The sequence below is a fragment of the Anas platyrhynchos genome, chromosome 11 (assembly GCF_047663525.1).
Source record: "Anas platyrhynchos isolate ZD024472 breed Pekin duck chromosome 11, IASCAAS_PekinDuck_T2T, whole genome shotgun sequence".
NCBI lineage: Eukaryota > Metazoa > Chordata > Aves > Anseriformes > Anatidae > Anas > Anas platyrhynchos.
Window position 1 is genome coordinate 20,209,471 of NC_092597.1, and position 25,254 is coordinate 20,234,724.

General features: G+C 45.2%; 1 long non-coding RNA gene across 3 annotated transcripts in view; it reads left to right on the forward strand.

The window, feature by feature from the left end:
• Positions 1–25,078, forward strand: part of LOC110351230 (uncharacterized) — a 34,556-nt gene extending 9,478 nt beyond the window's left edge. Inside the window, exons 1-4 of one of the 3 annotated variants that reach the window (XR_003499840.3) lie at positions 6,833–16,341; positions 16,919–19,738; positions 20,364–20,452; positions 23,488–25,078. This is a non-coding gene — a long non-coding RNA (uncharacterized lncRNA). Of the gene's footprint in view, positions 1–6,832; positions 16,342–16,918; positions 19,739–20,363 lie in introns of those variants that run through there. The other 2 variants (XR_011811959.1, XR_002398360.4) reach the window with 2 other exon arrangements.
• The last annotated feature ends 176 nt before the right edge of the window (positions 25,079–25,254 follow it).

The following is a 25,254-nucleotide window of genomic DNA, read 5'->3' on the forward strand; positions in this document are numbered from 1 at the left end:
CCCCCGGCCAGGGGCACCTTGTGCCCGGGCTCCTTCTCTAAATTGCTATCGATTTTAGGATCTTCGGAGCCCTCATCCCCAGAGAAGTCGAGAGAGAAGTTTGTCTGCTGCTTGAAAGGTGACCTTTGGGGAAGTTTCCACACTTTCTCTTTTTAGCGCTCAAGGACTCCATGTGAAGTTCTTGGGCTGACTACTCTCTCTCCAAAGCTGAACCTGTCTCTTCCACTGCTCTTCTCAAGTCCCCTTATCCTTGAAAAGATTGAGACGCAAATAAATTTTCTCCCTTTTTTAAAAAACAATTGATCCCTCTGCACGACGCTCTTCCTCTCTCGAAAAATAATCACCTCTCTTTAGAGAGGAGCTTGGGAGAAAGGCAAAACACTTCTATACCTGTTGCAACCCCCAAAGTGCAGTTTTCCTACTCATTTTCTGTGTCGACCCTCCCCTCACTCCCCACCCTCCCGCAGCGTAAAACCCCAGCCGGTGGCTGGAGGCTGCCGCTGCCTCCCAGACTCTGCCCGACGAGTCCCAGCCTGGGGAGGGGGGGGTCCCGGGTCGTGCTCAGCCCCCCCTCCCGCCGTGCGTTTTTCCAGGCTCTGCGGGGAGATTTCCCCCTTTTATATTTTTTATTTTATTTTTTTATTTTCATTTTTTTCCCACGGAAGATGCAGAGGCAGCGGAGGGCAAAGATTTATTTCTACGGTAGGAGTGTGCGGGGGCGACCTCGGCCCAGTTTCTCTTGTCCGTCCTCCCCCCCCTCAGCAGCCCCTATAGGTGCCCCCCTCCTGCGCCACGTCCCCTGCCCCTGCCCTCTCCAAGGTGCCCGGCCCCGGGGGAAAGGCCACAGGAGGAAACTTTCCCCTCTATGATTGTGTTACCTTTGGCTGAACGTGTAATGAAAATCCTCGGAAAATGTTACACAACACGAGGACAGCCTTTTGGAGCAAAGTTTCCAGAAAAGCCTGCCCGCTTCCCTGGGGGTGACGCTGGGGGCGCATCCTCCGCGGTTCCCCCGTTCCCCACCCGGGGCGCATCCGAAACGTGAGCCCCAAAATACCACCACCAGTCCGCGGCCGCAGACCTCTCCCTCGCCATTACAGTGTTACAAAAAGCATTTAAATTAATCAGGGCGCTCCCCACGGCTGCTAATTAGGCTGGGAGGGAAGCGAAGGGAGGGCTGGCCGGGGCCGCCGGGCAGTACGGCCGCGGGATTTACGCACCGGGAGGCGCACACGGGTTGTGCCTCTCTTCCCTCCCCCCTCCCCCCCATCCCAAATCGGGGCTGGGGAGGTTCTGGGGGTCGGTGCTGAGCCCTCGGGGCGGGCACCTTACTCTGGCGGTGCTGCTCGCAGGAGCGGAAGAATGAGGGGGGTGGCACTGGGGGGGCACACGGGACGCACCGCTTCCCCCGAGCTGTCGCGGAGATCATGCGCTTAGCGAGGGCATTGCAGTTTGGGGTGGGAGGGGAGGGTTGCCATGCCCCCCCCCAATCCAACTCCACCAGGAGCCGAAGCGTGGCTTGATTTCATTTCATTTTATTTTATTTTAATTGCCCAGATCTCGCGATAAGGCAAACCTGGCGAGAGCTGCCTCACTTTCCCCCCGCCCCCTCCCCTCCCCGACCAAAGTTGTGATGAAAAAGCAGAATAAACAAGTCCCCCCCACCCCGCCACCACCCGCTGCCGTGGCAGCACCTCGCTCCGTAGGAGTCGGGGCTGGGGGAGGGGGGGGAGCAGGGGGGTCGCTCCTAAAGCTGCAGCCGAAATCACCCGGAGGGGGTGATGGAAAGAAGCAGAAAGCCCCCAGCAGAGCTCTCCCTAAGTGTCAGGAGCTGGGCATGGCAAGGTTTAAAATCCTCCCTGCCCCACTCCCCCCAGGCTCCAACTCTCCCATTCCCAGCTACAAGGAACCTTTCTCCTCTCCCTTACCATATTATTATTATTATTATTATTATTATTATTATTATTATTATTATTATTATTATTATTATTATTATTATTATTATTATTATTATTATTATTATTATTATTACTATGGCACTCCGGCGCTGCCAAGCGGCACAGCAGCAGGACTATATGTCCTGCTATTTTTTTTTTTTGGGGGGGGGGGGGGAGACATGGCAAAAGGAGGGGCTCCCGGGCGAGGCGGGCTCAGGTGAAGCAGCGCAGCCGGAGGGAGCCGCAGCCCCGCGCCGCCCGCAGCTGCCTCCCGCTCCCCCGCACCGCAGCGCCGGTGGCTCTGCGCTGCGCCGGGTGGGTGGGTGGGAAGCAGGGCGGGGGGGGAGGGCTCGGCGAGCCGTCCAATTTTCCCGTGAAAGAAAAGAAAATAATCAGGGGGGAGAGGGACTGTGGTGAATTGGTGTGAAGGAAGTGGGATTATTGCCTTAATTTTGGACAATGATAAGCGAATGAGGTAAAAACAAAACTCGCTTCATTATATACAACAAAATGTAATTTATACCCAGGGATGCCTGTCCACTGAGATTTACATCATTTGCTGATAGCGATCACACTTATTACTTTTCTTCAAAGACTTTTTTTCCCCCTTAAAAAAAAAAAAAAAAAAAAAAGAGGGCATTTGTGCTAAATTGCCCAATGCTAGTGTGATAACTGTCAAAAGTTTGACATCAAAGGGAACTAATATTATTCAGTTACCAGAGGAGCTGTCTGTCCAAATAAGAATATCTTAATTACTGAATCACAACGGTAGAAAAGGGAACAGATCTGAAAAGGAGAGGGGCTGTGGAGGAGGGGGGGGGAGCTTTCAGTCTGTTCCTTTTTGATGAACCATCTATATTAGGCCACTGTGCGATTCTTAATCATGTTTAGTGGTTTATACCCTTTCTCTCTCCCCACCGGTCCTCTGAACTTTATAACTATATGTAAACACGTTGTCAGTTTGAAAATAATCTTCTCTGGGTTCTTGTTAGAAGAAATTTCAATCTTCTTCAGTTCTAGATTAGGCAGTCTAGTTTTCTCTATCAGTGAATGGACTGGGGTTTCTTGGACAATAATGTGCCAATTGTTGATGGTTTGTGACCCATAAAATGTGAGGGTGACTATTCTGGCTTTGGTATGTAATTATGCAAAACACTTTCTATAAAGGCTTGCCATCTGATCTAATGACAGTCCCTGCGGTCTATTTCAAAAAGGGAGGGTCTCTATATACAGCTCCTGAGAGAAAGAAAAGTAACATTTTGTTTTAATACAAGTTTTATGAGAAAAAATGGATAAATACAGAAACATCTGAACACATAGGCAGGCGTTTTCGGGGCAATTTAAACTAATGACGCGTTATTTTAATAAGTTAATCATAGCAACACCACGGATCTATAACATAGGGGTAAGGGCAAATTATGGGAAATCCCTGTACAAAAAAATTACACTCGGCTCCCGAGCACCTTGGCAGGAAGGGGAGGTAGACCTCGGGTCCACAGCAGCCCGGCGGGCTCCATTCCTCCGTTAGAGGATGCGAAGCAAGGCGGGATGCTGCCCCGGCAGGGCTGTGCCAGTGAGCCAGGCAGTGGGAAGGACACCTCCCATGCCATTAACCAGAGGCTATTTCACCTGAGATCTCAACGCCAACAAAATAAACTAAAATAACCACGACAGGCATAGCCAGCTCTCCAAAGAGTCTGGGGAAAAGGGGTTTCTTCTAAACAGGTGAACGGGAAGGCACGAAGGAGACATGTAAGGACCCTTAAAGAAAAGAGAAAAAAGTTAGAAGCGATTTTTTTTTTTTTTTTAATTCTCCCCCCCCCCTTTTTTCCCCCTTTTGCTTTCTTAAAGGGAGGACGCTAAAGGGCTTCGGCTGCTTTGGTTGCTACCAAGTGACATTGCTGCTACGTCACGGGACAAAACATAAACACTGCTGCCAATTTAAATTGATGTATAAAGATTAATGGGAGATGAAGCATACTAACAACCTGGATTATAATGGCAGGAATAGTTATTATTTCTCCAGAGCACATACATGTATCCAGACAGCCATAGGGAACACACGCTCCTCGCTCGAATTTTCTCTCTCCACATAGGCATGATGTGTGTCCACCGTGACATGTTTAATTCCCCCGTGGACTAAACTAATACGATTAAAAAGAAAGAAAGAAAAAGAAAGAAAGGCTGATTAAAAGGGAGAATCAACAAAATATCAACATGCCACGGAAAGGAAGGAAGAATAGATAATTAGAAGCAAAAGAGGAGCAGGTAATTGTGATCTGAAATTAAATATGATGTTTAAGACGTCTCCTTTGTACTGCAGTGAAGATTTCAGATTCATACACATAATAAACACTCAGGTTGTCATCTGGAGGTGCAAATCTGAAAGATATTCCAACAAATGAAGTGCTGGCAGAGAGAGGTATAAAGAGATCTCCGCCTGTCAGGGGTCAGACAGCCTGAGATTGCTTCTAGAGATCTTTTGAAAATTTCACACGATTGAAGGCTTAGGGGCTTTGCTGCGTTCGCATTTCAAACTCAGATCAGCGGGATCACAATCAAAAATAGAGGTCTGGAAAATTTTGATGCAAAGATGGCCACAGGCTTCAGTGATTTTTTTTTTTTCTCCCAGACAGACACTCTGACATGACTATGATCCCTGGGATGACAGAGTTGTCAGAAAAGAAAGAGAAAATAGCATCTTGTCTTGTAACTTCCTATCAGTCAAAAGGAATTTAGGATCCTCTTTCCAATAAAAGAGAGAGAGAAGGAGCAAGAGGGGGAGAGGGGGAAGACGAGGCTTTTTTATCAAGCAAAGAAAAGTGAAGAGTTCTGTGTTTTATAATTAATATTCCACACCTAAACGTTTCTGATCTCTTCCCTTTACAGTCCTCCCACCCCATCACCTTCTTCTCCTCTACAATTTCAATTTTAGATCAATTCATGTCCTCAGAAACCCTATGCATAACTGAAATAATACCGGCTACATGTAAATTCATGTCTGATACTGTAAAAAATCTATCATATGCGCTTACATGAAATATATTGCGTTTTTTAACTTAAACTTTATTGCAAAGAGATGATTTTTACTACAAAGATCTCATATCATTAGTGTTTTATTTAAATAATCTAATCGTTCTAAGGATTTTTGTTTAAAGTCTAAAAAAAAAAGTCGGAATAACAGACGGAAAGAGAAAATAAAAAGTCTCCTCCTAGGAGCCGAGAAACAGCAAAAGACGGATTAAACAAACGGGAGCTGTGTTAAAACACAGATTCGGTCTATCCCACTTTACAACTCTTTGGGAAAGGTCAGGTGCAATAGGAAGTGTTTTATCATCTCAGCTATTTCAAATTAATTGCTATTGATTTGTTGACCAGGAGGAAGAGGAGTTAACTCAGCTCAGGTCTAATTATTGCGGTTTCGAAAGGAAACGAAGCGGGAAACTTCCCGAAAGCAACGAGGTGGGGTTGGAAACGGGAACTTGCCGGGGTGCTCCCTCCTAATTAGCTGCGAGGAGAGCCCCGAGGGACCTCGGAGCAGGGGAGGGGTCCCCCCTCTGCGGTTTGCTCCTAGGTGCTGTGCAAAGCCCAAATCTGGAGCGATACAAAAAAAAACCTGCCCCGTGTCTCGCATCCCGGCTGGGTTTTTGTTTGTTTAATCGTGCAAACCTTCCCTGGCGCCGGGTGGGCTTCCTCAGGTGAGGGGAGCACAGGGGAGCTGCGAAAATGTGCCCGTGGAGGTTTGCTGCAGGCATTTCTTGCTCTAGGAGAGAAAAGCAAATATTAAAAAAGAAGGAGGAATTTGTATATAAATTTTTCTTCGCTTATAAGGGATGAAAAAGTGTTTGGAGTAACCGGAGTTTCGCAATACCTTTCGAAATAAAAAAATATCCGCCCTGACAAACTGAAAAGCAGAAAATAATCTCTGCAAAACGCCCCAAATGAAGGGGGTTGCACTGCTGTACGTACGATAAGAAAACCAATATTTTAAAAAGCAAAGTTTCCCATTCTCCCCCCCTTCCGAATTTGACAGCGGCAAATGACATCTCAATAATGTACAAAACATACAATTTTTTCTTGCCATCTGAAGTGATCAGATAATTTACAAATAACTCCACGTTTTGCGTGGACTCCACCTTTTCTAAATGAAAGATGATAATTTTAATAAATAAAATTATAGACGAACTTAACGGTGTGAAGAAAAACTTTTGAGATGCGTTTGATGTGCATTTTCCTCTGCTGGGAATATTTCTGGGCGAAGGCACGAAAATGAACCTACGCGGTAGGGGAAGCAATTTCCTGAAGATAATAAACAAGGCTAAAGAATTTAAAATAAAATAAATCGAACAATCAGTGATGGGTTGGTTTAAAGGATGACCAGAAGCATCTTCTGGTGTGGGATTTTTTTCTCCTAAAGAAAGTAATAAAAGATAAGCCAGAATTAGGGGGGTTCATGCGTTTGTGATCTTTTGCTCGTATCTGGATGGCGATGTGCTTGCAATCCAGGATTTCGGGTGCAATGTTGGAAATAGGGGAATAAACACAGAAAGTCTGGGAAAACGAGAGTTAGAATGAAGGCAAATTAAATGCATTCGACGACAGGTGAGAGGGAAAAGAAATAAGTTTAAGAACTATTTTCCTATTTGGAGAAAAAAATAAGTATTATTGCACGAGTACAACAATTCGAGTGCCGAATTTCCGCTTAAAGCTTAACAAAGTGCAGTCGGTGCGGGGAAAAGTACAAAAATTGGTGGCAGCTGGAAGCGGTCGAGGTGCCAGGGAGAGCAGCAGGGCTGTGCTCGCTCCTTGCTTTCCGTCCCAGCCACCAGGCGCTCCGGGGGGGACGGGGGGGGGACGGGGACGGGGACGGGGACGGGGACGGGAACGGACGATCCCCAGACGAACAGCCCAGGAGGGAATCGTTGCTTTTCTGGGCAAGGACGCGGGGCAGGAGCTCAACTCTCAAAGTCTTCCTTGGGAAGAGGGAAAAAATGAAATATTAAACAGCTGTCTTGCGGGCAGGGCGGGGGGCTCCGGGTCGGTGCCCTCTCCTGCGGGTTTTTGCTGGGGCTGAGGGAGAGGAGGCAGAGATTTTGTATTCCTTTCACCTCAGAGCTGGACAAGATTGTCCTGACAACTGCAAAACGTAGGTGCTCGGACCTTTGTTCTGGGGCTGAGGATTGCAGTTTGGAGGTGGCGACCGGTGGTTGCTTTCTTTTTAAAGCAAACAGAACGGTCCTTCACTGGTGAGAGAGGTTTTGAGGTTTTTGTTTAACAAAGTTTTCACAGCTCGAGTTCTTTTTATTATTGTTGTTGTTGTTATTATTATTTTATTTTTTTGGAAACGTGGCCAACAGCTCCCTGCTAAGCGTGGAAATTAATGGGAACCTTTCTGGTGACTCTAGCCCGTTTGGCGAAAGCTTCTCTAACCCGTGTCAGGAGCGGGCGAGAGGGCCCGATCCTGCCTCCCTTACCCAGTGAAATCCACCTGGTTCGCGGCCAGGTCTCTGCCTCTCTGTCTCTGTTTTTGGGTGTGTATTTACATTATCTTACACCCCAAACCGGGCTGCCACCTCAGACCTTCCTCCCATCACTCAACCTCCCCCAGCCACGCAGGACGAGCTCAGCTCCCGCAGCAGGATCAGGCCCCGGCCGGCTATGCCTGCTGGCCGTGACTCCCCGGGCCGGATCCTGCACCCCTCCCGATACCACCGGGGGGGCTGGGGCAAGGATCTCCTCCGGCTGCCACACGGCGAGGTGGAAACAACATCGCTTCCATGTGTCGAACCGCAAACACCTCCTACGGCACATAACGCCTTTTTCATATAGCCGCGAGTAAATTAAATCCTCCTTAAATCTTTCCCTTTGCAACAGGAGCCGGGCAGCTAATATTACATTAATTGAAATGAGAGCTGCGCTCGCTTTATGGGGGGTTTCGCTCGTTTTTTTTTTCACGGGGGGTGATTTAGGGTTTCTTTCGGACCTCACCTCGTCGCCCCGACGTGAAACGCTTCACCTCCGCGCGCAAGCTTCGCGCTGGGCTTGAAAGTAGATGCCCGGTGAAAACCTATACTGACGGCCTGCCACAGACAGACACACAGACACACGGACAGGCACACAGACACTGCTCCGGGCACGGCTGGATTGGGAGCATGCGGTGCTGACACGCACCGCCTGGCATCTGCGCCGCCCCGAGGGATGCGCACCCACGCATGGGCACCCGGCCGTTCGTGGGTGCTTTTGGGGTGCCTGCAGGGGGTCGCCGCATCCCCTTGCTTTTAGGGGAGCAGGGCCCGAGTGCCTGGTCGAGGGGGTTGGGGGTGCCGCCGCGGTTATTCCCAGACACCGAAAGCTACTGCGGAGATTTCCCATGATCTCCCTAATTCCGCGTTTTATATTTTATGATTTCTTGCCAGCATCTCAGTGTGTTTCTGTTTAGATATACTAAGCTCCTTGAAATTAATTAACCTGTGGTCAGCAACAAAAAAAGTAATACCGGTTAAGCTATATTCCTTTACAACGTTTGGTCACAGTTAGTTACAGAATTTTCCAGCTGTGAAGATGATGTACACTATTTACTGTAATTGAATTGCTGTTATAACACCTTTCAAGAGGAAAAGTGATACATGACAAAAGTTTAGCCACCGCAGCGGCCCCCTTTTTATTTTTTTTTTTCCCCCTCTTATCTGGAAGAAAAACTTCAGCCGAGCCGCGGCGGCCCCGCGGAGCGCTGCGGAAACCGCTCCGCACCCGCGCAACCCGCTCCGCATCCGCGCAGCGCGGCCCTGGCTCCGGGCGAGGCTGGGGAGCGTCGGGGGAGGCGGCCGGGTTTGTTTCCTTCCGACTCGAAACGGGTCCTCCAGAGCATCAGAGAGATGATTTTGTAAAGTCAATTCAAAGCAGGCTGTTCATTAGATCCCATTATTATTAAAAGGGGACGATCAGTTGGAAAAAATCTATCTAATTTAGAGGAAAAAAACCACACATTTTAAATAATTTCTGTAACTTTTGCTACCTTTGGCGTTTTTGGCAAGAGAACAAATAAAAACCCCGAGGAGTTAGAAGTGTTTTTTCCCTCTCTCTCTCTCTCTCTTTTTTTTTTTTTTTTTCTTCTCAGTGCCACATAACAGCCTTTCCTCCTTCAACTTCAAAGAGGACTGAAAGGACAAACATTCTGATACAGCTAATAATACACGGAGAGAAAGAATTTGCATTCCTTAGCAAATATAAGTGCTCATTAATAGAATCATGTATTTGGCTAAGAACATCTTGCCAGTACCGCTGGGAGAAAGAAAGTGTTCGTGTGGGAAGGGTTTGAGGAAGAGTTTTGATTGACGTTGGAGGAGCTGCATCTTCCCCCTTTCCCCCAGTCATATGTATTAGGTCAACGATTACTATTAAATAAAAAAAAATAAAATGGGGGGGGGGGAGGTAATAATCATAAAGGAACAGATGGGGACAGAGTGCCCTGCGACTCCTGAAAGGCACAGCAAGGACTCGCAGCCTATAAATTCATCACGATAACGCTAATTGCGCTCTCAGGCTGTGGCGCAGCTCCGAGGGGGTCGCCCTGCGGGATGGGGGCTCGCCCGTGGCCGCCCCCGAGCTCTCTGCGGATCCCCTCCTGGTGTTCCCCCTGCTGAGCCCGGGGGGTTCCTGCTGCATGGAGGGGCATGGAGGGGGTCCGTCGGAGACCCCCAACCTCTGGCAAGCTTCTTCCACCTTCCTCAGGCTTTTCTCTCCCTGGACGGCGGCCCTGACAGCATGGTCCCGAGTTTTGGGAGTTTTTGCCATCGGTACAGGGCTCAGCAGCCCGGCACAGCATCCCTCGGAGGCTGTCCGTCTGTCCTTCTGAGCAGATTCTTCATAATAGGTGGAATTGGAAACGGAGTGTAAAATTCAAGTTGCTTTTTCTGATTAAATCTTTGTCCATTTGGCTGATCTGAAGGTAACTCCAGTGTCCCACACTTGTTTTACCCCAGTGAGAACTCCGGTTTTACTCTCGCTTACCCAACTATAAATCTGGACATATTCTTCCCCGTAAAGAAATCTTCTCCAAGAGGGAATAAAAACTAAGAGGGAATGAAAACTAAAAAGAACTTTGCCTTTCAGGGGGATTATTTGGGAATCTCTCCTCCTGATTTATGCCCCCAGTTCCTGATTCACACCTTGGAGCAAAGAAATAATATAAAACTACCTGGCCAGTGCAGACTGAGCAGGCTGTGAGACAGCGATGCTGGACCAGAACCACAGGGAGATGTAGGGACCATAACTTGATCTCTTGGGTTTCTAGCATCCATTTTTTAAAATGTTACAATCAACAGCATTTTAAAGGTGCATTATATATTTTGAACTGTTATTTTAAAGAACTGGTGGAGTTTGTTATTGCTTCAGTCTCTAACATCAGCTTTGGATATCTTTCTAGGGACTTACCCTCAATCCAGCCTCAAGGTTCAGAACTCGGTGCAGACACTGAGGAAAGATACAACCCTGCACTGGGAGTTTTACTACATCAAACATTGTTGCTAATGGTTCCCTTTTGGCTTCCCCCGCTCAGGTTTATTTAAAGAAGTTGCCTTTCCCTGGGAGTTTCTTCACTTTGACTTGGAAGCAGGATTTTCTTACACATACACGTGAGCGTTTTTGCCTTGCTGCCACCACAGCTGAACATGATTTGCCCGTGCCTTTAGTGAGACCATATTTCATCAGAGATGCACAAGAATGCCAGAGGAACCACACTAGGGAAGCATCACATGTGGTTCTCAGGGATGGCTTGTGGATGGCGAGAGCAGAAACATGCTTCGGCTTCAAAGAAGTCCTGGGTTTTATTAGCATAATCGGTAGAAATTGTCACTTCAGGGGCTTGCTGTTGGTTTAGGCCCAGCGGTCATTGGTCTAATAACCTTCTGACTGAGGTTGGGATTAAAAAGTCAAAAGTTTTTGGTTCATTCAGCAAGCGGGACCCTCCGTCTGAGCACACTGACGTCTGCGTTGACTCTTTGTTCTGCCCCAGTGGTCCCCAGCCCACGCTGGCCCAGGGATAATAATATTAAGAAGGAAAGCACTGTCTTTTTTTTTTTTTTTTCCACTCCTTTCCCCATCCTTTTCAACTCTTATGGCTGCGAGCAGCCTCAGAGGGTCCATAAGGTTAACAAATTGGGAATTTCAACCCCCCTTTGTTTCAGCCTCCCCTGAACCACGCCTGTCGGCTTTGCTGGGGGGGCTGTGAACCCAGGACTCTTCCTGCCTGACAGTCCCCAGACCCCCTGTGCTTGCAGGGCTGGGAGCTGTGGGGCAGCCTCAGCGGGGCCATGCCCCAGGGCGATCTGCGCAGATTTTCGGGGATGAAACAAAATGTTTCAGATGCAATGAATTGGACATCTGTTTCATCAGAGATGGGGGAAAAAAAGGAAAAAAAATAAAAGATAAATTTCATCAGCTCTAATGAGAGATGCGAAGATATTTTGGTATGTTGATAGGCTGCCTCCTGCTCCTCACAGCTGGAACAAACACTCTACCTAATCTATTGGCTCCAAGGAATGATTTTTTTTTTCCCTGGGTAATACCTTTTCTTCACATCAGAGCACTGAGTATCGGTAGCATGCACTTGATGTTTTTCAGTGCTCTCTTTAGCAGTTTTGGGTCATTGCCAGCCTTCAATTTACCTGCAAGTTCCCCTATCTCTAGGCTGTGGATTCATCCTGTGCTGGATTTCGTAGATACAATGACATCTCCCATGCAAGCTATTGTTCTTTAATTCTGCAGCTTTATCTGTGCTAAAAGTCTGTTTTGTTTCTCTGCTAATCTGATCAGGAGATCTGCTTTTACCCCGAATTTGTCCTGTAGGATTCACCTCCTCCAATTGCTTCCCCACCCCATGAGTGTGCTGGGCCAGGCCTGCAGGACTTGGTCCTCCTCACCCCAAGGACATCTCAGCATCACCCATCACCCACAGAGGTCTGTGGCTCAGTGCTGTGTGGCACTCGCATGTGTTGGCTGCTTTATCAAGAGATGTTATCCCTTGTTTTGAGGGATTCCTATTAGTAGCTTCATCTCAGCTCTGAATGGTTTTATGATGTGTTTCTGTACCTGAGCACATTTTTCCCTTTGGTTATCGGTCTGCTTTGTGCACAGGTTTAATTCTCGCTTCTGTATTTGTGCAAACTTCTATTTTCCTGTAAACGTGGTGTATTTTCTGGAGTATTCTAGAATTCCCCTCCAGCTCCTACCTACTCCATTGCTAGGTACCACTTTGCTCCTAGGTGCAACTCCTTTTGCTTTTATTTGCACTTTCCTCCTTGCAAGAGGTGTCAGGAGGCTGTGCTTTGCCCATCCTCTTTTACATACCTTGGGTTGAACAACACCACAAAAGACTTTTCTGCTTCTAACACAAAACACTGGCTTTTCATTCAAAGAGCAGTGGCCAGCGATGGTAGTAGAGCCAGGATTTCAGCCAGGCTCTTGCAGGCTCTTGCATTACCACATTGCCTGTGAGAGGACCGCTGCCTCCAAGTGGGCGATCGCCTTTCACTGGACCGCAGCTCTTCTCTGCACATCCCTTGCAGCTGCCCTGGCAATGGCCCATTTCCAAAGTGCTGTCACCCATGTTTATTCAGTACTTGTCATAGTACCGTCTTCTGGAAGCAGAAGCCAGTCTGAAGCTACTGATAACAGCTTGTTGTGCTGTTGACACAGTTGTGGAGCCTGTGACTCGCCATATTTCTTGTTTTAGGAGAAGCATTCCAGCTCTCTTGCTGTTTTGTTAAGTCTTCCTTTCATTAAATTGTGCTGATGCCACAGAAAATTGTCAGCTGTCCATCCTTTCCCTAGGCAGGGAATATATATATGTATATATATGTATATATGTATGTATAATCACAGCAAGGGGAGGGAAGGGTCAGGTGTTGCTATGGAAAGAGACTATTAATGTGTGACAGAACTGGCAGTGCAGGAGGTGGGAGCTTTCCCCTGCACAAAATAAGCCTTTAAAGGGGAGCTCACGGACAACCCAGACTCTCCAGGGGCACCTGCCCCAAATTTGATAATTTGATAATTTGTTCCTCTCATTATTTCCCTTTGCCGATGGCTCTTCGGCCAGATTTTTATGCATCAAAAAATATCCTAGTCTGAAATAGTCTGGATTCATTCAGAAAACAGATTTCCGTGAGGCATTGGTTTGAATGCTTTGCAAAGGGCTTCATGGCCAGATCCTGAAGGTGTATATATTACTGTAACTTTCTGAAAAGTCCTGTTTACACCAGATGAAGATCTACTTATGTACAAGAAGCAGCTTCACCCAAAAGGAAAGAAGGGTAGGTATGAAGCATGCATGGCCACCCTGTGTGGAGGACACGTTATGAACTGTGGCATCTTGATTGCATTTAAAAGTAATAGGAGTAAAAGTAGATTTTCTAGTTGAATTTTTCATCTATTAAAATTTCAATTCCACTCCAGCCTGTGTGTTTTTATGTCACTAAAACTGTGTGTTTGAGCTCCATGGGTGTATTTTTAGCTTTCTCCTGTCCAGGCCCCAATTAGTGATGGAGCTAAAAGCAAAGAAGCAAAGGAGTTTCTTCCCATGAGGCAGCAATTTTCAATCCATTTCACTTTTCCCTCTGCTGCCATTCTTCTCACTGACCACAGACCTGCCCCTTGGTGTTACCGCTCCTCACAGACCACCAGGTCCCTTCTGGCCAAAGGCTGAAAGCCGGCACTCAGTGCAAGGGGCAGGTGCAGAGGAGCCCTCTGCCTGTCAGGGTCACTGGCCTGGCACAATGCCTACACACAAGCTCATATGCCATGAGCAACGTTTTATTTTGTGCTGCCTGCCAGTCTCAATTTCAACTTTTTTCAAAATTTTCCTTTGCTACAGGAAACGTCAGAGGACTGTGGATTGGGGACTGCTGGCCTACATAGACTGAGAGTTGGTTTAGCTATTAAAGTATTAACATTTCCTTATGTCTTTCTTATCTGTAGCATTTTTGTTTTCTTGCTTCAGAAGTTGTTTGACTGAGTCTGATGTTTCTGTGGTGCTCTGGACCCTTAAATCCTGGTAAGAAACCATCCTGTCTGACTCCTGCCTCTTCCACATCCTCATGATCCAAACATGCTTCCTTCTCCCAGGAGCACACCTCTGTGCATACAGGAATACAAAGAGGGGTGTAGCTGCCTCTCTGGGAATCACACCTGGGAAAAGGGGTGTGGCCTCATCTTGCAGCATTCAGAAACAAATTCAGAGTGTTCTCCACGACCCTTCTCCATACATCACGGTCTTGGCTGTGGGACCAGCTTTCGGAGAAGAGCCACGGAGCCGGCTGCTGCTTGGGGGCCACTTCTCCTTTCCCCTAGCTCTGTGGTAACATTTCCAGTGAGCACAGAGGGGCAAATGGCAGAACACTTGCAAACGTTTGAAGGGTTTTTTGCTGATCAGAGTTCAGTGCTCCAGTTAGTCATTATTTCATAGCAAAGAAGAAATAGAGCCTCAGTGTTCTCTAAGTGATAGACACGGAGTAACAATCACAGGGGCTCTGGTGAACTTCCCGATATTAAGGCAACTAAAGTGCTATTCAGATGTAATCCAATCAACAAGACACTACTCTAAGCAAGATGGGCAGCACAGCAAACTACGCTGATGAGCACCCAGAGCTCCATACCTCCGACGTACAACAGTGAGAATAAAAACTAAAGAAGAACTGGCCTATTTGAAACTTCAGGATAAGGGTCAGGGTGTTTCCTGACACGCGATCATCAGTGGTTACTGGTGACAAGGAGACTGGTGAGAAATGGAGGGAGATGATAAGCAAGTGCTTGTGCTGTGCCTGGGGCTGACAAAAGAAGTCAGAAAGAAACATTTATATTTTCTGGAGCAAAGAGATTAATTAGTGAGAAGAGCTGTTTTTGCAGCACAGAGAGGGTATTCTTCACAAATGGACCTGAATAGTATCTTTATAGAGATGGGGGTCTACATAGGTTTCTATTTCTTCTCTTGGGAAACTGTGTTTTGTTTGCTAGTGAGGGAAGAGCGATCCAATCTCCTTAGTCCTACCAGGAAATCTATCCCCAGTAAAACCAAATCTTAGTAAACAAAAAAGCTATTTTATTGTTGTTGTTGTTTGCTTGTGTGTTTTTTTGTGTGACAACAAATGCCTTGTTATAAAGTGTCCATCCACATCCAGCAAGTGCTCCTTGAAGCCAAACACCTCTGCAGGATAAATTTCAAATGGTGAAGGAAGGGTTACATCACCTTCATCCTACACAGCTGTTGCATACTTTACATTTGGTCCCCATTTCAAATTAAAAGGCAATTTATGAGATAGATTGGCTGCTACATTCAACCCACCTGTTAAGATCTTGGCTATTTTTTAAAGTTCCCAGTTCAGGGACATTTCCTACAGGATAAAAAAGAGGGACCATTGGCCACCTATTGACTGCAGCAGTGTTACAGAGCAGGGATAGTAGGGCAGGAGGGAAAAAGATAGTTGTAGATGTGCCTAAACAGATGATCCAAGCTGGCATCACTGATGAAAAAGAGACTGAGATATAATCGGGAAGAATGACATAGGGAGGAAAAAAAAAAAAAAAAAGAAAGCATATGGGCATCTGGAAAGGGAAGTTAAGAAGTTTGACCTTGCCGTAGGATGGAAGAAAAAAAAGGAGTGCAAAGGATGTCTGGAAGAAAGGCACAAGAGACTGAGGCAAGTGATTTGTCGTTTGGTTTTGGGATGGGTGACAGATGGGAGGCTGTAGTGAGGAAGGGGACACAGCAAGGAGGGGACGGGGCATGCAGCTGACCGAGCGGACCTCAGAGAGGTGGTGGAGGGAAGGTGACAGGCGGTGCGTGTCGGGGGGAGCTGGGGGCAGCTGCCAGCCTGTGTGGGCAATGGGCGGTGAGGATGGTGGCAATACTGTCAGGCATAGCAGCCGATAGGAGTGGGATATGGGCAACAGGGCGGCAGAAAGAGCTCTCAGCCCCCACTGCCACCATGGGAGGGGTGAGCTCAGTTTTGATCTCTCAGTGCAGTTCCTCAAAAGCTGGGGCCATCTGGACACAGTCCTGTCCCTTGTACAAGCTGTCAGCAGCACCGAGGGATTGCTCTGGCAGCCAGAATTGCTGGCTCATCCGAGAGACTCCATGCTCATGGCCAGGAGGGCAGATGGCACCGGATCCACTACAGTGGCTTTGCACCACCTGGTTCCCCTGTTCAGGAGCGTCCTGCAGAGCCAGGTGAGCCTGGCTTCAGGCACTGTGGTATCATTCAGATGGATGGTGTGAGCCACCCCACCATACCACGACCAGTAGACTCCTGAACACCTTCAAGAACACGAGCCCTGGCACAAACGGTGGCGTGGATGTGCTTATTTTCAGCTGGCCTTACATCGGGCTTCACCAAAGCAACAACCTGAGGTGGGTGACAAAGCAAAACAGTGAGAAAGCAGCTGCCACAATGCCTGCAAAAGAATATATATGTGCAGCAATTGATTTCTTCAACCGCCTCTCCTCAGCACTTGCTCAGGGGAGACCTGATGCAGTAATTAAAATTTGGGCTGGTGCTTTGAGTTGCCCAAGTAATGAGTATGAAGAAGAGTAACTGAAAATGTCAGTCATTCCTGCTCACACACACCTGTATATCAGGCATTGTTCTATTCAGGAAATATTTTATTAATACTTAAATATCTCAATAAAAATGGTAGCTTATTATAACAGAGATGATAGGAAATTGGTCAGAAAGTTAAATACTTTTGGGTAAGAAAGTGATGTTGTGTGTTTATTATTGATCTTAGAGCTGTGGAAAATAATGTTGAAGATTGCAGCTCTTCAGCTTTCTCTAAAGGGGAAAAAAACAAAACAAAAAAAGGCTCCAATAAGGATGATATAAAATCATGTTAGAGGAGATAACCTGGGAAGCAAATGGTGACTCTGAATTGGTTCAAGGGTTGGTTCATTCTGGCTGAGGAGCCCTGTCTGTTTCCCCTCTCCTCAGGTACTGCCCTCTCGCAGAAGCCATCCCTGGAAGAGAGATGGGGTCGTGGTCTCCTTGTCCATCCGCAGCCCTTAGGAACTGCTGCCAGAGGAGACTCTGACACTTCTTAGCACTTCAGCCTCAGCCAGAGCAGTGGATTGAATCTCATATGTGCATATATTCCTTCCACTGGAGAACATAAATGTCCAAAAATAAATTACATTAGTTTTTCAGTTAAACTTTAAGAGTTCTCAAGTCCAGGTAAGACTTTCTGGTCAAAACCTAGATCCTGATGTAAGGATCTGGTCAAACACCTAGATTCTGATGTAAGAATAAAAAAGTGAACGGCTGTGAAGGTATTCACAGAGCAAACAGGAAAGCTAAATGAATGGTTTGAACAAACATTTTCTCTGCATCATATATGGGCTCTCTAAGAATTAATTTATTAATCAATTAGTAAGGGGAAGGCAGAAGGAGAAGAAAAAGGAAAAGAAAAAAGACTATAGATTGATATATTTACAACACTTTTCATTTTATTTTGTTACATACCATGAAAATATAAATAACAAATTAATATACAAGTAATTAATGAAGTATCTATACACACAAACATATTGAATTGGTAGAAGGCAAAGAACAGTCCCTACAATTTAGGTTAAACTATGGTGGATGCACTTTATTCAAAGGAGGCTACTGCCTATCACCCAGTGCGTGATTATATATCCTGCACGTTTGGGACTGCATGAATGTGACAACTTTGAAAATAGATTAAATAAATGATCCGATTTATATAGTACAAGTGCCTCTCATGGACCATCCCAAACTTCTCTGGTGGATAGAGAAAAAAGATGAAAACCACTGCCACAGTAGCCCTGACACTGGTGCTTGAAAAAGCACTGTATGGTGAATGTGGTTCATGGGAGGGATGTGTTAGATGCAAATAATAAAGCAGCTACCAATTTAAAATGCATAAACTACAGAAGAGAGGAAGCCATTGCAAAACCTGTTAGCAATAAAATTGGAAAGAGAAATGTTGCTCACCCAGCTGGTTAAATGATGATGGAGAGTAAAACCAAGAGAAAAATAAATACCAGATTTAGAAGCACACTGTGTATCTGGTGCCATTAAGGAAGATCAGCCTGCAACTGCACTGAAAGTGCCTGGTTCCATTGTGTCCAATGTCCATTTGCACAGCACAGAGCCTCTCAGTCACCTCTCCAAGTGCAGCAAGCCTGTAGTGACCTGGCTGTACCTTTGCTTGCAATGCTGAATGAGAGAATTGGACTTAGACTGTCAGAACAATTCATCTTTTGCATCCAAGACGTGGCCCCTCTAAGGATCTGGAGATAGCTTTACAGTCATTAACAAATTAAGTTTCAGGAGTATTAAATGAATACTCAGTGAGTGGCCTCAGTACTCAACATTCATTAATTTCAAAAATAGAGAAGTTTTAAAAACTTTGTCTTTTCCTGATGAGCTCCTACAAACACAGCTTTTGTGTGTCCAAGCTCTCATTATAATCAAAGGAAGCCTGTATGCAAAGCAAGAGTACAGTTGTCACTTTGGTTTACTCATGCTTGTCCCAAAAAATGAAAAGAGGCTTTTCTGACTTTTTTTTCATGCACGTGTGAAGTGTGGTAGCATTTGGAGTTAAACTTCCTATTGTCACATTGGAAACCCAAACTGTGAATGCAAATCCCCTGATGGCTTAGTACCAGGTTTCTGAGTCTCATTGCAGGGACATCTTTGAGAATTTGGCCCCATGTTGCAGTGATAAAGTGACAGATTCCTCTCGTACTTAAATTCTTGTGAGCAGAGTGCCTGGAGGTTTGGCTAGTTTGCCAGGATTAGAGTCTGGGTTTTAAAGAGAGTAGCTTATTTTTTCCCCAAACAGGCATAAAAATAGAGATCTGCTTTTAGAGAAAAACAAATCCACAAAGATACAAAAATGTGGAGTAGTCCCATCTGACTGGTGCTCACATGCTCCCAGCTGAGCCGTGCTCCCCTTGTTAAACTCCTCTGCAAGAAATGGGCCTGACTCCTTCTCTTCTACCATCAGTTTGAGCAGACAGCATCTCTAGAGAAACCCACTTTCACCCTATTTACTTCAGAAATTACACTCAGGTTTCTGTCTCTTACTGAGCCTGAGTGAATACCTTACCTGACTTACCACCTCAGGCTCCCGTTAGGATCAGGTGCACTGGCTTTCCTTCCCCCGTCCTGCTCTTGCATTGTTCTGTCACACAAAAGGGCCTCCTCAGGCCAGGGTCAGGTCCACTACCTCCTTCACTTGTTCGAAGATATCCAATTAAATTCAGTTTAATAACTCTGACCATTTATATGACATATTTCATCTCTGAAGAGATAAAAAATTATTATTAATAATTACTGCTCAGAGTGCTCCCAAGAGGCATGTTCACACTATCACAACCTCATTCCATAGGGAAACTGAGGCAAAGTGTTTTATTGCAGGACCACAGACCAAGTCCTTGCCATATCGCTCGGATGAATGTGATGCTGTGTGGTTTCCCATATGGGGCAAAATCTACTCTTGGATAGATAAATTCACGTGTCTTTTTTGTTTGTTTGTTTGTTTGTTTTTGTTTGTTTTGTTTTGTTTGTTTGTTAGTCTGTTGTTTCTACCGAATATCAGCAGAAGAAAGAGCTGAGGCCACAGAACTGTCAAGTCTCAGCTTCACCCTGGTGTTTCAATTCCTGCTAGAGCCTCAACACCTTTGGCCAAAGTGGAGACTGCATGTGGAGGCAGCAGGACCTTTTGGGCATGGAAACAATGCAGAGGCCGCCCAGTGACTTCCCGGGGCTCTCTGAGTGGGAGCTGTGGTGAGTTCAACTACGGATGCACTCTGGGATGAACTGTCCGTGCAGTCATATCCATGTGGTCATACCAGACTTGTGTGATGGCAACCAGCATCTGGGGCCTCTGGAAGCGAGGGTGAGCAGAGGAAAGGAGGCTGCACACCTGCTGCTCCGCTGGGCATCATGCTTCAAACTCCAGCAACCTTTTTCTCCCTTGGTCTCAAGAGGAAAGCTATATTTGGAGTAGGGCAACATGCCTTGATTTGAGAAATGTAATGCCTTTGAGGAATCTCCAAAGCAAAATTAGCAAATAGAAAAAATCAGAAAAAAAAAAACAAACAAAAAAAAAAAAACAAAACAAAACAAAAAAAAAAAAAAAAAAAAAACCCACACTGCAAAAGCCAAAGCGGGAGACCTACGTTATGTAGTTCCAACATCAAAGGACCATTACCTGTGCTTTCATCTCCTTTTCCTCCTGTGAGTCAAAGGTACAAGATATTACTGCATATTTTAAGCAATTGCTATTTTGAAAGCTTAAATGCCAGCGTAATTCCCCCAGTGGTAACTCCTGTTGTGCTGTTCCAGGCTGGTACTTCCACAGAACGTCTCCCAGTTTTCACATGGTTATCTCCATCTTTGCTTTTGATAGGTTTGTGTCCAATTGATTCAAGAATTCACTCTGGATTTCAACAGTTTCCTATTCCTTGACTGAATGCTTTGAGCACACTCTCAAATGAGGTACGGTAATGGCTTTTGTGTGGCACTTTTTATGCCCTACTTTTCCCTGGTTCCCCATCCTCTTCTCTCTTAAGTGTAGGATTATCTGGCTCACATCTAGACTCTTGCAGTTCAGAGCAGTCTATAATGTAGCCACCTGGAAAAGAACATTTCTTTCTTCTTTCTTTTTTTTTTTCTTTTTTTGTTTTTCCATGTTTCTTTCTTTAGCATGAACTTTGCATTTGAGGATTATTGACAAATCTGTTTGGAAAAGATGCATGAAGAAAAACCTTTATGGTCCATCTTGTGGTAAAAAGCGGGTATTTCTTTGCTCATTTGAATGTCGGAGGATTATTTATGCTGGTGCAATGTTTTGAAGAGATAAAATACTCCCCACTGTGCTACATGCAAATCTCTGCAATGTAAACATAAATAGTTGTTGCACATGCATAATCAAAGACATTTTTATAATTATTGTTGGATAGTTCAGTCCTCTAATAGCATCATCTGGTGTAAATCAGTGTAGGTCTACTGAAGCCTGCAAAGCCCCTACCGATTTGTACCAGATGGGACTCAAACTCTTCACTCTAAGTTTAGTCCTTCTAGGGGAAAAAAAAAATAAAAAAGACAAAGGCCTGATAGTCCTTGAAAATTGAGTTCTTTGTTAATTCATGGAAAGCTAGTAGTGCAAGAGTGGCAGGGACTTTTCTTGATCCGTGTGTATGCCTCAGCCCTTATCTAGGGAGAACATTTCTGTGACGAGGGAAAGCATGGGCTTCTGTGCCAAGTCAGCTCCCGGCCCTCTGCTCAGACTATCGCAAAGATTTGCCAGATAATGCGATGTATAACGTGAACTCCTTTCTGCCGGGACTTGGACTAATACCGCCATCTCTTTAGCATAGGCCACCAGACTGCTGCCAGATGCTAAGAATTTTCAGTTGTTCACAACCTGTGCTGCATTTTTAGATACCTAAAGGTGAAGGTCTCGAAATCCAGTTTTCCATCCCCAGAGCGATCTTGTTTCACTGTCATTCAGCATTATCTTTTCTTCAACATTGTGCACAGCTCAAAGCACTTTCTAAAGCTATTTTGACACCTGATTCTCCTCCACCTGAAGACAACAACTGCAGTCCTTTGGGTGTTCCGTAGGCAAACTTTTCTCCAAGTAAAATACAATACTTTAAAACATTTATTTTCACAAATAGGTTTAGACTACATTATCCAAATAGCTGCTAGTGGAGACTGTCCATGGATGTTCATGTTATAGATAGATACTTCCAAATCACTGATACTATTAATTTGCATACACATATTTTATCTAACTGACATGAAGCAAACTTTGTTTGCATAAAACAAGAAGTGAACAATTAGGGGATTTTCCCCCATCATTTGAATGTCAATAGCAAAAATATCCATTAAATACTGAGTTACTGCTTATTACAAGATAAAATAATGGCCACCTAAATTTCATCAAAAAGCAAGATTTTACAAGAATGAAGAGGATACACACACTATATTCATCTTTCAAATGAATAAAAGTTTGCATTAGTATAACCGGCTCTTTTAGGGTTTTCTGTGAGATTTTTTCCCATTGTCTACATTTTCAGTGAGATTCTCCAAAAAAAATGTTGGTTTTATGTAAGCTTGATGTGGAGCAAACTTTTTTTTTTGCAAGAAGTATGAGCTACTGTTAGCAGCTACTGAAGAGCTCTAAGTCCGATGTGGGTTTAATGTTGTGATGAGTGCCATGGCAGAACAGTCTAACAATATAAGCCTGTTGGACATGTCGTCTGGGCTGTCACGTTCAATTTGCACATGACCTCCTGGCCAAAAAATGGGAAAGAAGTGGTAGAATGTGGGACTGAAAGCTTATATTATTGCTTTGACAGCTTCACTCATCTAGAAGTAATGCAAAATGCAATTTATATTTATACTCTCTGACCTTCTGTACAGAGAGGGAAACTATCTAATGATGGGCCATGGTAGAAGAGAAAGAAACAGATCTCAATACAGCTGGAATTTGTCTACATTTTTTGCTTTTCAACCATTCAATTACAGTCAAAAGATAAATGAAACATGAAGAGTGCATTGGTTAGGTAGTGACACAATTATTTTATAGTGAGTAGGTTCTGGCTTTGAGCCTTGGCAAAGGTTGCCATGCACGCCTTGTTTCACTAGATACAGATAATCTGCTTGCTCCCACCGGACAAATCCCCTCTGCTTGTAGGTGTGTCATTGTGCCCATCACAGAAGGAGAAGAACGACACCAGCATCTCGGTACCACTCTTCCCATGCATTTGAATTTCAGAGAGGCTGACACTCTAATCTTATTAACCATGATAAATCAAGTCAGGCCTAATTGCAAAGGGGACATTATTTGCTCTTGTGGTAAACAGGCACATAGGAAGAAAGCAACACTTTCTTCTCTTCCAAGGAATCGAACATGGATTTGTATCTTCTCAAGAAAAAAAAAAAAAAAAAAAAAAAGGAGAAATCAGCTTTTGGCTTTTGACTCTGACAGAACTGCTTAAGTAAAGACTGGGTAACAGCTGAAGATCCTTAACAACACATATCAGAGTAGCTATCATCCTGCCATAGCCCAGCATCCTTCAGAGGGCTTCACTGCAGCCATGGCTGTTTATAACAGCATGATTTGGCTCAAAAATTCAGCCTCCAGCTGCATCTGTTTCTCCCTTTTCATTCAAAAGAGACACAGCATTTGAAGGAAAAGTTATTTGCAGGAGTGAGCATTGAGAGAAGATAACGGGCATGGAAAACAGAAAGTGCAGGTTTTAAACATCCCAGAGTATTTTAGACAATTACATCTCTTTGGATTCATCACTGCATCTCATTGATCCATCCTGCCCTAAAGAGGAGTTGATCCAAAGTCCATTGACATCAACAGTGAGACTTTCAGGAGTGATTGTAGGCTATGAAACAACCCCACAGTTTCAGTGCTCATATCAGCCAGGCAGTCACTATTTTTTTCTTTTTTTTTTTTCTTTTCCTGTCTTAATTGTTTTAATCTGGACTAACATTTTTCTTTTCTTTCGTAGACTGAATGATAAAAAACAAAGCAAACAAATTTTATTGGACAAAAATTTCAACCTGATATCCAGCTTTCTTTGGAGAATCCTTTTTCAACAGGTATTCATGACTTCTGCCAAATCAGGGCAAGCAGGATTGTTTAAAAGATACGTGATGACAACAATAAACAAGGAAACTGATGGTCAGTGTACAGTGGATATGTCAGAAAAGAATAAAAATGTGGAAACAAAAGCTATAGGAAGGTCATGTTTCATAAATAAATGCAATAAGATGAGACAAGTAAGACAAAATAGTGCAATATGAGAGGCTGAGTGGAAATTAATATGCAATTTATCATTCTTTTGGTTTGGTTCCCAGTAAAAAAGAGTTCTTTGTCCAAACTGTTAGTTACCCTACAGGTTCAAAGCTGCTTACCTCTGCACCTTTTGGAGCAGGATCCAATTATCCATTTACAGTTAAAATGGAACTTAGAATCTGGGCTATTTATGGAGCTACTTTCCCTAGTCCCTGCAGGCTGGTGCAAAGCTGTGGCTTTCTAGAGTGTGGGGCTGTGGTGAAAGCAATGGGCCACACATGAAGCCCAAGACCCTTGGGGTGGCGAGGGGCAGGCCTGGGTGCAAGTGTGGCCATGTGAGGGGCACTGGGTGGCGTGAACCTCACAGTTGGTGCATGGGGTTAAATCAATACCCACCGCCCCTGGGGCTCCCCCAGCCAGAGAGCACTGCAGAGGAGTTGATGGAACCAGGAGGGCTGCTTCCCATCCCTTTTTTCCAAGTGGGCAGCCGGGATAGAAAGGAGGCATTAAATAATGAACTGACCCCCACTGGTGTCACTGTGGGTTTTGCTGGTGGCAGTGGAAGGAGAGGGCTGAGGCCTTTGGTTTGGATGGGGGGGAGGGAACCGCCCCTGGGTAATTGCCAAGTTGCTTTTGCAGGCTGACCACGGTGCAGTGCACAGAGCCCCCTCTCACATGGGCACACTTTGCATGTCTTTTCCAGCTGAGTCACTGAATTGGGGGAAAAGTTGAGCAGTTGACCTGGCATTTTTAGAGGACTGATTTGGAGGGGGGTGGGATACAGAAGGACTATTTCCCCCTCCTTTGTCTATAATTTATTTGTTCCACCAAGCTGCTGAAGTGAAGCAGTTAATAGTGATTTTTGTTTTCCTTCACTATTTTTAATCCACAACCCTGCCCTGTACCTGCCCTTATAATCCCCTAGCATGTGCTGGTGACATCACATGGCCGTCAGCTCCCAGCTCCATCCCTGTGACTGTCATTAACTGTTGCAAGCAAATGAAAAATGACTGGGAGACTCGGTGGCTCCCACCAGTGACCTTGGGTATTATTAGAATGACCTCGCTTTGGCTTGACCATAAAAAAAAGAAAAACCTTCCTTGATATCATCACAGGGGCTGGGGCTGAACTGAAGCTGTTTGCAGTGAGGAGCAGGGACAGGAATGGAAGAACCGTTAAAGAAAGCAAAGTAAATGTTATGGAAAGATCTGACTTAATCAGAGGCATAGCCCCACAACATTACCCCTTGCCAGGATGTACTGGGCTGTGCTGGGGTCACTGTGCACCTTGCTGGGTTTGTTTTTAAGCTGCTTCTTGTTTGATATTGGTTTGCTTGGTCTATAAAAAAAAAATAAATAAAATTATATTTAACTCCTCAAGGACTTGTTGGCCTCACACATTTTATGTTACTGTGTATTTCTCCCATCTTACACACACCTCTATAAACAGAGGAGGCTACAGCCTGGGCAGGCTGCACGCT